We start from the raw sequence: 18,036 nt of genomic DNA, 5'->3' as shown, positions 1-18,036 counted from the left end.
CAGTCTCTCTCGGTTCGCTGTTCTAAAGGCTGGAAAGTTAAACGGGGGACCAACCGCAACGGAGTGAAATACCACCAGGATGAAACAAAAAAAAATTTTCTTTTAAAAGGCCTAAATAATTTTTAAGAAAATAAATATATATTTTTTTTTGTTAAAATAATGCTGGAAGTTAAAAAAAAATAAATTTATTTTTAAGCAAAATGAGATCGTGACAACAATGTTTTTATTTTGGGTTGCTGATTGGCAACGTCTGTGAAAAATGCCAAATTGTAAATTGATGGTGTGTCGTCTGCTCTCGTTTATTTCGTCCGCGCCAGAAACGTTTCAGAGGTGCAATCAATGATGGTTGACGACGATAATAAAACTTTTGTGTGTGTGTGTGTGTGAACCTTGTTAGAGAGACACGTTGAAAAAGAAAAAAAAAAAATTTTTTTTAATCGATTGAAATAACAATGGCGATAGACTGACTTGGTGAAGTTTATATTTTCCTGGAATGAAGGATTCAAATTGGCCAACTTTTCCTTTGTTGCAGCCACCAGAATCACGTGGGTTGTGTGAAAAATGTAATGACAATTTTGTTTAACTTGTGTTCAAGTGTGTACATGCTGCTGCCTGTCTAAAATTTCAAAAATAGGTGAACTGAATGTCTTGCTTTTATTTTCAAATTTTGTCGAACAGTTTCCTGCAGTACTCCACTCTGTTGCTGTGGATTAATGGCGTTGGAACTTCGAGATCATGTCTGAATCGCAAGTAGTAAGTCGTGTTTCATTTATTTATTAGACCCAATTTTGTGTTCGAAATTAGTGTGGACGAAAATTCTCCCCACCAAATGTTCACCGTTGATAGGCAAATTTTCTCTTGGCAGTTTGTAATGCAACACACAGTTAAAAACGACATCGAATGCAATTTGGTCGGTTTTTCTCTGTTGGTCACGTGCTCCGAGTGTCGATAGGAAAGAAGGAAGCCGACTGATAAACATGTAAGGGCCCTCCAATGAGACTTTTCTGGTGTATTTATTTATTATAAATTTCTCTTTTTTCTGTGGTCTCGTTTCCATTTGGAACGAGCCGGCGGATGGGTTCTCTTCAAAAAGCCACTGCCGGATTAGAAAAATATCTAATTGATTAGTCGCCGAGATAGAGAAAGTAACAAAAGGCAGCGGCTCCGTTTATTTTTCACGAGGCAGACGCTGTGCAGTCGTTGATTATTTAGCCTCTTTTTCTTCTCATTGGAAACAATTTCATCAATAGTCGAATAGCACCAGGATGATATTGTGATTGGATTTTTTCTTTTTTAAATTCCGGATGATGTGTGGGTGGGAATGTTAATGTTATCCGTTTAAATGTTGTTAAATCAAAAACTTTCTCGAGAAATTTTTAAACGACCCCGCATAGAATCGACGCAACTTTAAATGAGTGATGAAATTGATGACGGTGGAAAAATGTATTTGATACATCAGACACACTGAAAGAAAAAGAAAATAAGATTTATTTATTTTTCCTGCTGTGTGTCTCATCGCCTCCGCCCACCTTCCGGGGTTCCTTCCATTTGATTTTTACTCCTCCTTCTCCTGGCCCGTCTGTCTGTCTGGCCAGCCTCGTGTGTGTTTGCAGTGTTTACCTCTGTATTAACAGGAACAACCCGTCTCTCCACCCACACACAAAATACTTTGGAGCTTCATAATGGATGAGCCTCTTTGATTCCTCCTCCTCCGGCCACCAACCATTTTATTCCCCTAGGAGAAATTGTCTTGTGTGCGCATCCATCCGGATGCGTCTATACATACTCGAATAACCGAAAATATCCTCCTGTCCGGCCACAATAAAGCCTGGGTGTCCGCTCTTCTTTTTTATTTCTACCACGGAGTTATCGATCTGCCTCCTATCCATCCTATAGGATAGGAGGGATGGATACGAGTCCTATCCATCCATCCTCTTGCTAGGAGCCTTTCTCACTGGGATTTTCTTTTTTCCAAAATAGTTTTTGCGTTTTCATTCCCAAATTACTCGGCACGATCCTAACGCCGAACAACATCACCAGGAAACAATTTCTTATAGGGGAGTAAAAAAAATAATGATTCCGACTCGATCCGGCGCGCCACTGTGTCGCTGTCGGAATAAAAATATCAATCGATTAGTCGCCCAGATAAAAAAAAAAGGCCGCAGCTCCGATTCTTTTTTTTTCACGATCGGAAAAAAATGACGCGGGGGTTGGATGATTCCTCCTCACTCACAACAAGATTTTTTTTTTTTTCTTTTGCCTCTCTCACATCTTTTTTTGATATTTTTCTAGCTCCTTTTATTCTCATTGGAAATATTTCCTTGAATTCTCATTGGTTCTGCCGGGAATATTTTCTCCTTGGATCTTTACATCTCCACACGAAAAATGATTAAAAGAAAAAAGAACTTTGGGGGGAAATGCGAGAGGGGAAATATCTTGTGAACAGACACACACATCACGTACGCAGTGAGAGACGACGACGGAGCTACATACACACAAGGCGGTGCAAGGTTCTTCTATCAGCAGGTTGTCCAGGCAACCGACGGGCGGTCCACTCGTTGATGACGGCGGTGGCGACGGCCGAGAAGAAAGAAAGAAGAAGAAGAAGAGGATTTCTTTTTTCTTTTTTTGACTGTGTAACTCTCTTATAGAAGAGAGTCGAGTGTGCTGGGCTATTAAAGGGAAAAAAGGGGATGGCATCCACAGATATTATAGGGAGGAGAAATTTATATAAAAATGAATAGATGGGGGGGGGGGGATAAAAGAGGAGATGGTGGTGGTGGGGGGGGATTTGATATAATACGCAGAGAGAAAAAGGAAGGAAATACGAGGATGGATATTTTATCCTGAGGCGGCGGCTGTGTGTCTATAGCTACGGCGGCGGCCGTCTATGTGTGTGTGTCTGTTGGTGGGCGCCCACCCTATCCACCCGTCAGTGGTGGCAGTCGACCAATGTGAGGCCAGCAAAGGCCTGGATGGTGTCAATGAGACCATCGTCGCCTATTGGTCCACCTCCTTTCTATCGGGAGGGTTTGGCGTATTGGGGGTGTTGGTCCATTATTCCGTTGGTCGCCCATCATTGACGACACGAAATTGAACAAAAAAAATGCATTTTCACGATCGTGAAATTTGATTGAAAAAAAAACGAAATCAATTCGATTTCACGAAAAAACGAATTCGAGAGAGAATAAAAGGCTCCTCCCACTTTTCCCAATCTCTTTGCCGCAATCGATAAAAAAAAAAGTTTGGAAAAGAAGAAGAAACCGGCGGTTGCAACGGTGGCACGATCTCGTGACTGTTGGCCGGGGTAGGAGGGAGAGAGGGTTCAAGCCGCAAAAGGCGCCGCACGTCACAAAATAATAATAATAATCATCGTAATACAACTTGCCTTGCGTTCATCATCATTAAAAAAAAAGAACCCCAACCGAAAAAAAAGAGAAAAAAACTGACCGTCTGAAAAAGATTTTTCGTCGTCGAATCGAAATGATTGTTTCCAGCTAGGGGGTGGGGGAAGCGTGTATTTAATATGCGATCGTCGTAATATGACGGACGGTTACGGCCGCAGTTAACCGAGGCCGAGAAAAATGTTGAGTCTCTCCCCCCACGATACGTGATGGTCGACATTGATTGACTTTGATGTTCGCCACCCTCAACGCGCGTTCAAATAAAATTCGTGTGTGCGACAAAAGGGGTGGTGGGATCGATCCTTATGGTAATCCTCCGCAACGCCATCTTTTGGTTTATTTTTATTTTGGGATTCTTTGGCTTGTTTTTTTAATTTCAAGAGTTCTCTGTTCAATTGGAAAATCACTTCACGTCAGGGGAAACGACGTGACGCCGAAAAAGAAAGAAAAAGTGGAGGATTTGGACACGTCGAGATTCGTTGCGCCCCATCGGTCGATTCCGCTGCAAAGCCCCCAGTGTTGTCCATCACAACTTGGCTTCGTTCTCTCTCTTTCGATTGCGTGATTCTTGTGTACATACTCTTACGCGTCTTGGCCACCCCACCGGTCTACACATAATTCACGCGAGTTTCCCCGTTTATTAGAGACGAAAGGTTTTAAAGGAAATGATCCGTTGTTGTGCATATAGATAAAAACTATGTATAAGGCTTTGCTTTAGTCGGGAGGGTGGGGGTGGGGTATTTCACCCTTTTTTTCTTTTTTTTGTTCCAATGTTTGTGTTGACAAATGAAACATTGTCCGATCCTGTTTGGGGAATCCTTAGACAAACGAGAGAAAAAGAATTTTTAAAATAACATATGGAGAGAGAGGGGAGAGAGAATTTTTAACTTGGGCATACATGTATACGTGTAATATGCTAACCCCTTTTTTTTTAATTTCTTGATCCCCACAACAGAGTACACAGTGGTCTGACTTTTGGCTTTGCGCAACTTTTTATGTCTACAAAGTCTTTGGCTTTTCTTGGTTGCCAAGGGTTGTAACGCGATTCGCTACTTCATAGACCCGAATTTTTGCCGAGTTAGTTTTTAGAACTTTGAACCTTTTCCACGACATTAGTTTCCGACATTGTCCAATCGGCTATCGGATGTTTCCAACATTTCTATGGCCATTTTGGAATTTAATTTTTCTTTCCGGGAATTGAGAAACTGTTGATCATTAAAAAAAGGAAGGTGTTTTGTTTTCAACACAAAAAGAAAAGGAACCCTCCTCTTTTGCTGGCTCATTATCACCACCAGAAAACGAAAACGAGCGGCTGTCTGCACCAGGAGAAAATGAGCGAAAACAAAAGAAGATGGTGTGTTACATTACGACGGCGCGTTCATCTCTTCTTCTTTTTTCCCATTTCTGGACTGATGGTGGGGGGCTGCCAGGAGAAATGCCTGGGCCGGCGCATGTTAGGAGGTTATAAATAACCATCATAAGGTGTGCGCTAAAGGTGCAAAAGGACTCGGCCATCAGACGGGGAAAACGACAAAAAAGGGCGAGCCTCGAGGTTCTTTTTCAAAGACGCCAAAGAGAAAAAAGACAAACACCGACCGACCGAAGGGGAGTTGGCAGCAGCGCGCGTGATTAGAAGCGCGGCCGAGTGTGTTGTGTGTGTATATAGCGGTGGGGTTCTTTGGTGGTGGTGGTGGTGGTGGTGGTTGCCGGTGTGTCTTAAATATTATGTTGCATAATAGGCGGTGGAAATGAGAGACGCCGGGTTGCCGCCGCCGCCGCCGCCGTTGCACAAAAGAAGGAAGAAAAACCAAACGGGCAAAACCCTTTTTCCACACACACAGACGGAACAATTTTCTTTCTTTTTTCTCTCGCCGCATATTAGGAACACACAAACGTCCGTGTGTTACACACACACACACACCGGTGTGTTTTTTTTTCTGTTTTTTACTTCTTATTCTGAAAAGGTGGGCAATATATAACACACAATAGACGAGGCCCCCACTCATCTCACAAATATTATAAACTCTACGCACTCTCTCTCATCGCCAGTATTTTCCTCCTTATTTCTCATGTTTTACGTGGTTTAAGAGTTGGTTATGACGGGCGGTCGACCCACTTTATTTATTTTTTTGAAGTTTCGCCGCACTACTAAAAACCCGAAAATGCCTCTGTACACGTACCGCCCGATTTTGAGTGCCAGCTGCGTATGATACACACACACTCTGACCGGCAGCCGGGCAAAAAAAACGAAGGTGAGTGCAATCTGGCAGACACTTGAAGTTTTATTTATTTCTTTTATATCGGTGTGTCGTTAGATGTTTTTGTTTTTATTATTTTTTGGGGTTGAAAGTGTGAAGAAGACGTTGCGCATCGTTACGTGTGCCGATATCCAGTTCTTACCAGGAACGGAACGTGAAATGTATTATTGGAAACGGACGGCCGGGATGGCGATGTCTATTTGCGATGCGCACATTGTATGGCTTGCTGCCCCATTTTTCTGCATGAAATGAGATGAGACTCTCTCTCATTTTGTAGTTTTCAAATCTCCCCCCACCCCCCATCCAACGACGGGCATTGAGAATATTTCGAAAATAAAGAAGAAGAGGCTTTCTAAGCTGCTGCTGGGCCGGTCTTCTCACGCAAAGTGAAAAGAAGAAGAAGAAGAAAACGAGTCGGGTTTCCAAAAAGTCGTCGGTTCCTTTTGATACCTATGCTAATGAGACTCTCTCTCTCATTCCTATATATCTATTTTTTTGTTTCCCCCCCTCTCTCTCTCCCTCGGAATAGCTATATAGACACACACACATACCTTACGCAACACACAGTTTGTATTCGGGAAAAAAAAGGAGAAGAGTCGACCTCCTGTGAAATGTGGGCGCGCTAAAAGGCGGCGGCGGCGGCGGCGGCGGCCGGGGTATTTTCTAGCGCGCGCGCGCGCGCGTGATTTAATATGGGCGCGCATCGCCGCCGCCGCCGCCGCCGTGATGTGTGCAAACAATCGGACGCAAAAGAGGTTTTTTCTTCTTTTATTATGAACGGCCATAGAGAGAGAGAAAGAAAGATGCAAACACTGTAAATAACCCGCCATCATCCGAGAGAGTAAAGACGCACACACACAGTGTGGAATGCAAGTATAAAATACCACCCGCTTTAGATGTGTTTTTCTTCTTCTATTCTTTTCTCCGCAGAGCGATAGGGGGAACGTATCAAACGGGGCCTTATAGACACATCCATAACGGGAGGAAATATAACCAACAAAGTGACGTTTATGGACGTTGAAAATGTTGGAATAAATGTACAGTTTTTCAGGGGGTTATTAGATATAGACAAGACGCGGAAAGAGAGAGAGAGAGAGTTTGACCTCGGCGTGTTGAAATGATTGCCGTAGGTTTATGTTTGTGTGTGTGCATATTGTTATAGATATTTTGTTGTGTGTGGCCGCCGACGAAAAGGGCGTCTCGACCGGCACACACGGCCATCTCTCTTTTGCTTCGTGTGTAATAGAGTGTGTTGAATTTCATTTCGGGTTGGCCGTCATTAATGCCGGCCGATTGAATTCCCATTCAGTTTTTCGGGGGGTTGGGATCGTGCGGTATCAAATTTTTGTCAAGGAATCAAAAAGTCATCCGTCTCTTTCAATCTTTTTCCGGCCAAATAAACCCATCAGCCCTTACCACCCTACGACCAAACGCGCCACTAGCCGAAATCATTTTTGGAAATTGAATTTTCATCTTTTGACCAGCGGTCATCTGCGAAGAACCAGTTCACTCAACTATTCCCCCTCTAGCTCTTCTATCTATTTCTCTTTCTCCCCTTTTGATAAAAACCCTAACGATCCTGACGATGTCCACCCACCCCACCCCACTTGTTCCCGTTGTCAATTGTACTTTTGTGCGTTCCACGCATTGATATAGGCCCAACGAAACATGTTTATACGCATCACAAGATAAAGAGTGAAACCGTCCCCAGTCTTCTTCTTGCTTCTACCCACGACTATAGCTAGTAGAGCGGTGGGGCCGGCCCATTACCGGCGCCCCCAGTCTGAGCCAGGGGGCGACGGCGACGATGACCATCCAAGCGTCTCAAAGGGGCCCCCATTATTATTTAGACTTTGGATTGAAAATGGAGAATTTTTCCTTTTTCTTTCATTGAAATACTACAGTCGAGATAAAACGCCGTTTTTCCCCCAAATAGAATTTCGAATTCGAATGCCGCGCGCTAAATACGTGAAATTCATCTCTCGGCTTGGCGACCTTTTCAGGCAATCATTAAGGGCACAGCCAATTTGTTTCCGTTCCATAATGGATATCAAATCACATACTGCTGTACAAAATAATCCCGTCGTGAGTTTGATATCAAAATCCCCCCCTCTCTCGAGTGCAGCGATTCAACTTGTTCAATCTTTCATGGGGATTTTTCGTTTGTGTCAAACTGCGCCTATAGCATATTCATATAGAGTTGTTGTGTGTGTTTTTTTTCAACGAACGGGATTTAGGCAAAAGAGTCACGTCGACTTGACTTTTCTATAATGTTACGCAATCCACACCCGACATAAGCTCACGGCTGATTCATGAAATGTTGATCGGTGGGAGAAATCACTTTCCGTTTTTTGATTTTATTTTTAAAACTAAACCCAGTCGGATCGTGCGCTCTCTGGCGGATGGCGTGTATAGAATCCGACCGCAGTGATGGATCGTGTTGTTGTGTAACACAGGCCACCACACATCGTCCTAGGATTGTCGATTACAAGATATGCAGTCGAGAGCTACAAACTTTCGAGGGTCTCGTAAAAGTTTTTTTTCCTCGTGTTCTCTTTTTCTTGTGCCCTTTCATTTTGACAAGATAAAAGTTAACCGGAAATGTCCAGGATATTTGGCAAAACGACAATTTCACTATGCAATAAAAAGGTTTTTCGCCTGTTTTTTTTCCCCCCCCCCCAGATATTTACATATATTAGGAAATTACAGGCGAAGGGAAAGTCTAGGACTAATAATAAGTTCAAAAAGTCCTTTTCTTGTACATATTTTTGTGTGTTCTTCTTCGATGGATTTTTAAAGGGCGAAAAAAAATAAAAATGGAAAAATAAATAAAGGGGGAGATCATTAACGAGGCCACCAGGGGGTGGGCCCCATTGTCTGGCGAGTGTGTGTGTGTGCTGGTGTCTGTGTGTTTTTCTATCATCCTCCTCCTCCTCCTCTTTGGCTGCTGCTGCTGCTACCCATGAGGCCATCACCACCTTTTAGTAGACGTCAGCCAGTCCCTTTTCTTAAACTGAACTGGTGTCTTTGTGTGTACATACCTTTCGCCATGTATATACCTATTCATTTGGGATGGTTAGAAAGGGAAGAAACTGCATAGGGGTTTTTCATTTTTAGAGGGTAGGGGGTGTATACGGAATTCCACCTGAGAGTCAAGTCCGTAAATAATCGAATATAAGAAAAACCAATAGTAAGAGCCAAAGGTACAGAGAGAAAAAAGGGAAACGGGCGGGGGGTTCTAAGCGCGGATTTCTTCTTCTTCCCTATTAGACATGGAGAGACTTATTATAAGATGTGGGGGCCAAGACAGTCGACCCCCTGGCCGGAGACTTTGGTGGAAGAGATGGGCAGGCGCCGTCCGGTGGATTGTCTTTTCTCTGTTGTAACATGTCCAGTGTGCAAAGCTGAAAATGCCCCGGCAACATCCGTTGACCAGAGATTTGTGTTGCCGATTCCGATCCTTATCGATCCGCACGTAACAATGCCCAGTTCACCACCTTACACTATTCGTCGTGTGTGGAATGCCAAAAGCTTCGCCCCCCCTTCTCGACACGACACAAGGAACCTTTAAAGATATTTGTATCATCTTAACTATAAATAGTCCGTAAATAGTAATGCAACTTTGAAATGTTATTGATGGTCTCCGGATGTAAAAGTTGAGTCTAATCCTTGCCGTATTGAAGAGGAATTGAAAGCCCAAACATCCATAATTCATTTTAAGAAAGAAGAAGTAGTAGTAACCTATATTGAAAATGGAGAGAAAAACAAAAGAAAACTGAGAGAGAGAGAATATTGACACAAGGTGCAATGCAAACACAAACACTAACACGGCGGGGGTGTACAGCAGCGCAGGCCCCCCTTATGTTTGCTTAGGTTATTTCTTTCTTTCTTTTCTCTCCTTATTTATTTATACAATTCTGATGAGGAAGAAGAAAGAAAAAAAGAGGAGCCCGAGCTGCTGATATGTTAAGTAGGCATCAGCATCAGGATGCGTGGCTATCGCACCTTGAAGGCGTGAAGACTTGGCTCACGTGGCATTTTCAATCAACGTACCTCGGAGAAAAGTTCTCTATCCCTTTTTTTCTTTTTCTTTTTCTTTTTAACCGAGGAGAAGAAAAACGAATCAACCATTTCTGACGTGGCGTTTCTATTTGTTCTTTGCCTTTTTACCTTTTTTTCTTCTTCTTCCCCCATCACCTGGAAAAGAAGTTTCTTTTCGCCCCACTTTTTCCCCCCTTGTTTTATTCCAGGGGGTCGAATAGCATTATAAACATGTGTTATAATATTCCCGTCTTCTTTTTCTTCTTCTTCTTCTTGTGATATGTGATGGGTAAAAGTCTACACACAGCACCGGGTGAGAGGAATGTTTTATCATCTCTCGGTTCTCTCTCCTCTAGGCCTCGATGAATTTTCATTTCCCTCCCTGGCCGGAATTTTCTTTTCGACGACGGACAGGCCCCCGTTCAACACACACAAATATTTTATGTATAATATCTCTTCTTCTTGTTTTCTTTTTTTTTCCTTTAACTTTTAAATTATTCAAGTCTCGGAGCGAAGGGGAGCGCAGAGGAAAAAGGCACGGGGGCCGCCGTCTTTTTTCTTCTTCTGTTGCGAGGTTTCAATTTCATCAACGAATCAGAGATGACACGCATTCATTCTCTCATCTTCGCCGCCGCCGTTTTCTTCTTCTTCTTTCCAGCTCGAAGGAAATAAACTTGTTGGTTACCTTTTTTCATCTTCTTTTGGGTTGCGTCCCTTTTCTTTCTTCTAGAACCTTGTGAATATGTGATTATATCGACGCTATATAGAGATTATACACAGCAAGGTAGTAGGAGAAGAAGAAGCTCGTCAATCTAAATCCCCCCAGAAGAGTCTACTACTACTCTCTCTACACTAGCACACGCCCGAAAATAAGAAATCAGGCAGCGGTAAGCAGCTATTCAGCTACAGGCCCTTTGAAGAAATTTTCATACGTTCTCTTCCTTATTATTTCTAATTTCTATCTCTCTCTTTCCTTTTTTTTATAACTTTATATAGTGCCTAATCATATAAAAATTTTCATTCCCCCCCCCCTTTTTTTTATACGACACTCTCCTGGTTGTTTTTTTGTGGGGGGATGTAAATAAAAAATTAATAACAAGCAACTATTTATATATATATACGTTGCGACGGTGCACACGATATAATAAAGACACCTGAGCAATTAACATGACGACGCGGTCGGAGAGCAATCAAAGATTGTATTATATGAGAAACGGCGAGTCGAACAAGCTTTATCCATTTGCGGCTGGCTGGCTGGTTGGCTGGCTGGTGGGAGAGATGGATGTAAAAAGATGCTGCTTGGTGAACTATATATAATCTACGATGGCGCGTCCCATCTTCTCGACTACTACTACTACTACTATATTATGCACGATATGCAAATGACTGCCTAGATAGTATATTGCACTGAATATCATTTTTTGGTTTTATCATTTCCCCGTTTTGTGGAAGGAATTAATTTTTTGTTTAAGATCGAGATTTTGGATTATTTGATTTGATTTTCTTGGGCGGCGACTGACGTCTAGCGCCAAGTTTAAAGAAACCCCCGGTGGCATTCGCGCCGGATTTTTTTTAGCTTTTTGATTCCGGAGAGACAAACAATTGACACTGGCTCTATATGTGACTTGTCTGCACACTCATTGGCTTCTTCCTTCTCCGGTTGGTGACAATCTGACGACTTGTGACTCTGAAGATAAAAGCGGCGCAGCTCTCTTAAGAGTAGCAGTAGTAGCTGGTATTAGTAGTAGCTAGTCAAACGGATATGTCTAAATGTACAATTCCAAGTGAAACAGCAAAAAGGGCCCCAAAGAAGAGAAAGAGAATGGAGAAACAATAACAAGAGTGTCTGTCAGTCTACCTGACATTGGCGCCAGACAAAAGAGAGGCCCACAGCGCAAAAAGGTAGAAAAAGAGAAAAACCTCTCAATATACTACCGTGCATATCTATCAATCTATCTGCATGTAGAGTAGAGAGATATTCACTCATTTTCACCCTCCTGGCATCCGTAGATTTATTTCAAGTGTACCCGAGGAAATATCGGGTCCAAAAACACACATCGGATGCCGTCAAAAAGTTGAGTCTCTCCACACACACACACACATGGATGCTGCTGCTGCTGCCGTTATAACGAGAGACCAGAGCAATAGGAGGGTTTTGTTTTTTTTCTTCTTGTTTTTTTAATTTTCGGGGGCTGCTGGACCCACCACGGTGGTGGTGGCCAGACGATAACGAGGGACAGCGCGAAATTTCCCAAAAACTTTTCTTCCTCTCTCTCTCTGTCTCTCTCTCTCGTTTTTAAAAACAAATAAACCCTCCCACTTTGAGAAGGAGACCCCGTGATTTCAAATGAAGGACTCGACACACACACACCTTTGATCATCATTTTGTTTGTTTCATCCATTATTAAGCAATTTTCTGTGATATTCCAGCGAGAGAAAAGCGAAACCACCACCTACGCACCAAAAGCTATATATCCTTGTATATATGCACGTACGTCTTCCATCCTTAGATGTGTGTGTGTGTGTGTGTAGTAGAGACACAGAGTCGCGGGGCGATTAAAAATCGATTACGCGCTCCGTCCTCTTTTTGGCCGCTGATGGCGCAGCGGAAGAAAATAGAAAAGAAACAAGCCCAGCGTCGAGAGCTGTCAGCTGTTGAACGCACACCACGGATTATTACTCCTTCTTCTTCTTCTTCTTTTTCTTGGCAATCATCAAAGGAAGAGGCGAAACAGCAGCAGCAGCTAGAGTCTTTCAAAAGAAGGGAAGGTATTCGAGCGTGTCAAATGCGACGTCGTCGTGCCAAATCTGAACGATTTCTAATTGAATCTCCCGCCGATATTTATGTCTCTCCATCTGACGCTTAAGCGTCTCCATCATATGCACTAGACTCGACCTATTAGAGACGAAGAAATTCGGGAACAAAACAAACAATCGAGACGTCAAAGACTCACGCAACCCACGGCCGCCGCTGCCGACTCTATCCACACGGCCACCCACGACGGACCTCCGAAAAAGGGCCAAAGCGAACCCCCCAAAAAAATCATAAAAAAGGAGAAAAGCGACAGCCGAAATTTTTTTCTCGTGAGCATTGCGTCTACCCGAAGAATGAACAGCACGCAAATGATTGCAGCCGAGAAACAAGAATCCTCCTCCTTGAAATTGTTGTTGGGAGGACGACGAACTCGGGCTCGTTATTGTTCAAAGAGTAGAGAGAGAAAAAGAACCACAACGTCGTCAGTAGTGGTATAGTATAGCGGCTGGTGTTGTTTGTTTGCTCCTCTCTTTTTATTTATTTCTTTTTACTTCTTCTTCTTCTTCCACGGCTGTTGTGCTGCTCCTGTGATTACCGGGTTTCGCCACCCACCATCATTTCACCACCTGATTATAAATGATGGATATATGCAACCACCACCACCACCACCACCAACGAGGAACCCGTGCGCCATCTCTATAATCATCATCTTTGGAGGGCCCCGTTTTCTTCTCCAACCATCCCCATTTATTCCCTCATTTCTCCACTTTTCCGACTTGTTTCTCGTACATTCCCTTTTGGGCTTGTTTCTTCTCTTTACAGACGCAGTTATCTTGTAGGGACGACGATGAGAAAGAAAAAAGAAATTGATCGGGAGTGGGGGGGTTTCTATTGTCGCACGACCTGCTCTTTTATTCGTGTGTGGGTGATATCTCTTCCCTATAATATAGATGACATCTCTCTCTCTTTGCTTTTTTTTCGGGGCTCCGTTTTCTGTCGCCGCAAGTGGGAAGTTACACGACGACGACAGAGTCTAGACGACGATGTTGACAGTCGCGCTCTGACATTTTGACAGTTAATCAACTCCGGGGTATTTCTTTTATTAGCCTATCCCGCACACAGAAACAAAAATCCCGTCGATCGGAATCTACGAGGAGAAAAGAGAAAAAAAAGGTCGCGCAACCTTTGCGTCTAAATTGTTTTTTCTCCCGGATGCGTTATTGAATCGGTGAGAGAGAGAGAGAGTCGCCGAGTACCGCGCCGTGTGTGTGGTGTCTATTTTTAGATCGGAAAACCGCACGAATTATTCCGACCTCCTCTTCCTCACACTAAAATAAGCGCCTAACTTTAAATTCTCCTTTTTTATGCGTATGTGTTAATACTCTTCTTATTGTGTGTGTGTGTGTAACCGCCAGCGTCTATGACGTGTGGTGGTGGTGGGGAGGCAAATGGCGGCGCTCTAATTGCCCGAGAAGAACTCGCGGTCCTGCGGGGATGACAGCAGTTGGTGGTGGTAAAGGTAAAAGTGTTTTTGGCCAGCAGTAGCGGGAGGAGGTTAGGTTTGGTTTGTTTGCCGGCCACACCAGCACAGAGTTGTCTCATCCGGGGTGCGGCAAAGAAAAGTGCCATCCGAGCAATGCACATCCATTCGTCCGCGTCCAAATGAAAATGCCAAAGTTTTGAACTGGGCGCTCGGCTTTGAAGCGACGGATGAGGGGCGGAATGACAATGAAACCCTGGACAACTTTTGATAGATAAAAATTTCTACCCCTTCAAAATAAAAATAAAATCAAAAAGAAATGAGAAAAATCCCTGGGCGCTGCGTTGAAGTTGGAGAGAGGCGTACGTGTGTGATCTACATATCCAGCAGCCCGGCAGCAGTTTGACAGCGTCGGATGGATGGATGGAGGTGGTTGATGTTCGACCGACTGGAAAACGCTCGGGTGTAGTAGTGCACACATATGAACCTCGGTCAAGAGACCCAATAGACGTAGCGTAGTCTGGTAGACGCACATAATAGCCCAGCTACTACTAGTACTAGAGAAATGGAAGGAAAAGGAGACAGCTGGGGGGGAAGGAAGAAAAGGGGTGCGGAGGGGGGTAGAAGGAGATCGTCCTACCGTACGCTCTCACCATGGCAACGGCGATGACACGGGCGTCCCTCTCCTCGATGGAACCGATCGATTCCGACAATCCCGCGAGCGGCTTTTAATCGCATTGGTTGCAAGACCACCGTCGCCACGTACACACACACACAGTATCACATGTAGAGACGCACTAAGCTAGTAGTACACTAATAATACCCCCCGTCGCCACACATGTCACCTCAAATCCTGTAAAAAAAAAAGGATTTAAATAAGGAACTTACTTTTTGAATATCCCGCCAAAATCGATAAGAGATGAATGAAAATTTAGTCCGTGATTTTCTCCGAGACAAATTAGACGGTTGGCTGATTGTTGAGACGTTGTTGTGGTTGGGATATATTTTTATACGACCGTATAAACGTGTGTAGTATAGGGCTCTACAACACACAGCGTATAAAGATGATGTAACCGCCCGCCCCCCAACATGCCTCTGCACAAGGACTGGGCTGCATCTCTGATGGATGGGATGGACGCTCCGTCCAGCCTTTTCGTTCGTATGTTGTCTTGTTGTTGTTGTTGCTTGTTTCTTTTCTTCGCTTCCCCCTCTCTTCTAACGGACAACTTAATAGCGGGTAATCACCGGCACATATATATATACCAACTAGGTATATACGTATGTACACATCCAGGTACCACCACCACATAGATATATATATAAAAAGCCTGGTGGTGGTGCTGTAGCTTCGCCAATAAAAAGACAGCTCAAAAACAATTCATCTTTTATTTATTTTCTTTTGTCTTGCTCGTAGACCTCCCTCAAAGCCTCCGGGACTAAGTGCCGAAGTCGAAAAAAAAAAGTAACGACGCAGAGCTGTGGTGCGTGTGTGTGTTCTTCGTTATTTATTTTTTTTCGAAACAATAAAATGAAAAGAGTTTTGTTTTTTTGTGGTATTTCGTACGGAACATACCGTACGGGAAATAATAAATAAAGAGGTGGTGAGTGAGCTAGAGACCACGGTCATCATCATAGAAAAGAAAGAAGACTGGGCTGGTTAACCTTAAGCCCGACGACGTGGCAAATCATAGAGTTTGTGTGTCTGGAGAGAGAGATGGACCGGAGGGAGTTGAAGGTGTTGACCGCACCGTTTTGAGGCGAAGAGTGATCTGAAGATTGCGTGATCATCTCTCTCTCTCTCTCTCTCTTGTTTGTTGTTTTTTTTGTGTCTGTGTCTGTCTGTGTGTGTGTGATGTTCTTCCTTGCCCCTTATAACCTCATCTCACCAATTTCAAACACTCGAGATCAGAACCAGTCAGGTAAAAAATGATCAAGATGGTTCGTATTGTCTCTGGATTAGATCAAAGTCCATCAAACCAAACCAAAAAAAAAAGTTAAATTATTAGACTGGCTGCTCACACGTCATTCTTCTACACACGAACATTCTAAGTGGCGCTGTATGTTGAGGCCCTTTATTTTCCTTCCTTCTATCGACAAATCTTTCGAGTCAATTTATTTATCTAAAAGAAAGAAAAGAAAAAAGAGTTGAGCTGCGCTCTGGTGGTGCTGTTTGATGCCTGCCATGTCACCCGCGCCGAGCTTTTTGCGTGACTGGCGTTCAACGACAGAATATAAAAGAAACAAAAAAAGAGATAAAAAAGAAGGAGAGAGAGAGAGAGGAGGGGATGATTGCGGATGTGCGGAGCTGGCACGCCGCCCGGCGTTTGGACGGTTCGAAATAAATGCAGACACACACAGGCCGGAATATATATATAACAACATCAACAAGACAACAAGACAAGAAAAGAATAATGGAGGCGCAGGCTATCGTTCGAGCAACACACGTAATACAAACAAGGAAACAAACAGAGAAAAGAATCAAAACTTTTTTTCTTATTTTATTTTTATTTTATTTTTCATCCGCAACCTTGCTGCCCGTCCTTTTGCTTGGCTGAAGATGTAAAAGACAAACAGGAAGCGGACAATGATAGGGTTAGCGCTATAGCAGCACTGCTTTCTTTTTATTGCTTTCATATGGTAACAAAAGGAAGAAGAAGAAGAAAAAAACAACAACTGTGACATTTGTTCTCCTTCCTCCGCGCTGATTCTGTCACAACTTTTTGTTGGGTCCTACACAACCTACAGTCGCAGCACAATAAAGAACGGAAACTAGACTTTGAACAAGACACGAATTCAATCAGCTATTTTCTTCTTCTTTTTCTGTTTTTCAAAAGTTATATAGGCCTGTGAAGAAGGGATAAAATCATCTTGAAAGATGCAATTTAACTGTGGGGGCCAAATGGGCAACGGAAACCTTTAGCGGGGTCTGTCCGCTCTTATTCTGATTGTTTTGAAAAGGATCATCATTAGACCGCCCCCTGCACTCTACACTCATCGGTTACGGTGACGTACAGCAGACACACAATCAGTATATAACAGCAGAGAGAAAAAAAGAGCAATTCGAAGGGTCAGGGCTCGTTTTTCCCACTCATCCTAATGAAGTCGTAAATTTTAAGAGAAGAAAAAGAGGCCCAACCGCCCTTAAAGTGGAGGAGAGGCCATAAGAGGGTATACACACGGTACTCTATGACCCAACTCATTACCTATTCCATCGGGGCATTTGGTTGTTTTCTTATATTGTAGTATTTCTATTCTTTAGCCTATATATGGGCCGCGGATCGGTCTATACTAAGGCGATCTCGAGCGCTTGGTGGTTTGCCTAGTTTTAAAAAAGCGACGAACGTTTCGTGATTCTTGGAATATCAAAGTCACCTCGCCTTTTTCGCTGAGACTGCTGCTACTGCTCTAACACATCAGCGCCAATGAACTTACCTAAATTTGTTGAAATTCTATCGCTAAACTATGTGAAAATCGAATCATCGTCGTCACTGGTGTCGCAGGGGATTTTGAATCGATTTTGTACCGGAATAAACCGAATGTAGTTTGATTGATTTCGTGCTGAAATTATAGTAAATTTAGATATCGACCATCAGTGATGGTATAGCCTATTTTATGCGTTTGTTTTAGTCTTCCTTCTTTTTTTTACAGTTTGAACAGCTAAACGCCATCTATAGGTCGTCGTAGAAACAAGGGTCTGCAAACTACGTTCCCGCTTGAATTCGAATTCAAAAACTCGGTAACAACAGCAATAAAGAGTCCTAGAGTAAAACCATTAACACATTTTTCAGTCTTTGTGTCTAGAATCCGACTATTCGTACCGATCCAAAGTAAAGATCACAACAGAAATGTCAATTACGCTAACCTACCAAACAAAATTAAGTAAAATTTTACCTAAATTAAAAGACAAGATTTGTATTCCAAAACTAATGATTATAACTAGTACTATAAATGGATAGAATATCTAATTTTTATTGTTCTTTGTATTATTTTAGGAGCTGTCGGCTTGTCGTAGATTTCAACGGGAACAAGAAAACCAAACTGTTGCGTGCGCAGAAGTCATCAAAGTCATTGACTCCCAAGGCCATATGATACAGTTTC

General features: G+C 43.1%; 1 long non-coding RNA gene across 1 annotated transcript; it reads left to right on the top strand.

Moving 5' to 3' along the window:
- Positions 1-310: 310 nt before the first annotated feature.
- Positions 311-17,854, top strand: LOC124209673. The gene is made up of 4 exons (XR_006881038.1): positions 311-563; positions 679-753; positions 17,587-17,674; positions 17,727-17,854. It is a non-coding gene; the product is annotated as an uncharacterized LOC124209673 (long non-coding RNA).
- The last annotated feature ends 182 nt before the right edge of the window (positions 17,855-18,036 follow it).

The sequence above is a fragment of the Daphnia pulex genome, chromosome 12 (genome assembly GCF_021134715.1).
Source record: "Daphnia pulex isolate KAP4 chromosome 12, ASM2113471v1".
Classification (NCBI taxonomy): domain Eukaryota; kingdom Metazoa; phylum Arthropoda; class Branchiopoda; order Diplostraca; family Daphniidae; genus Daphnia; species Daphnia pulex.
The sequence above is the reverse complement of the archived record's forward strand: the minus strand, read 5'-3'. Positions and strand labels throughout refer to the sequence as shown.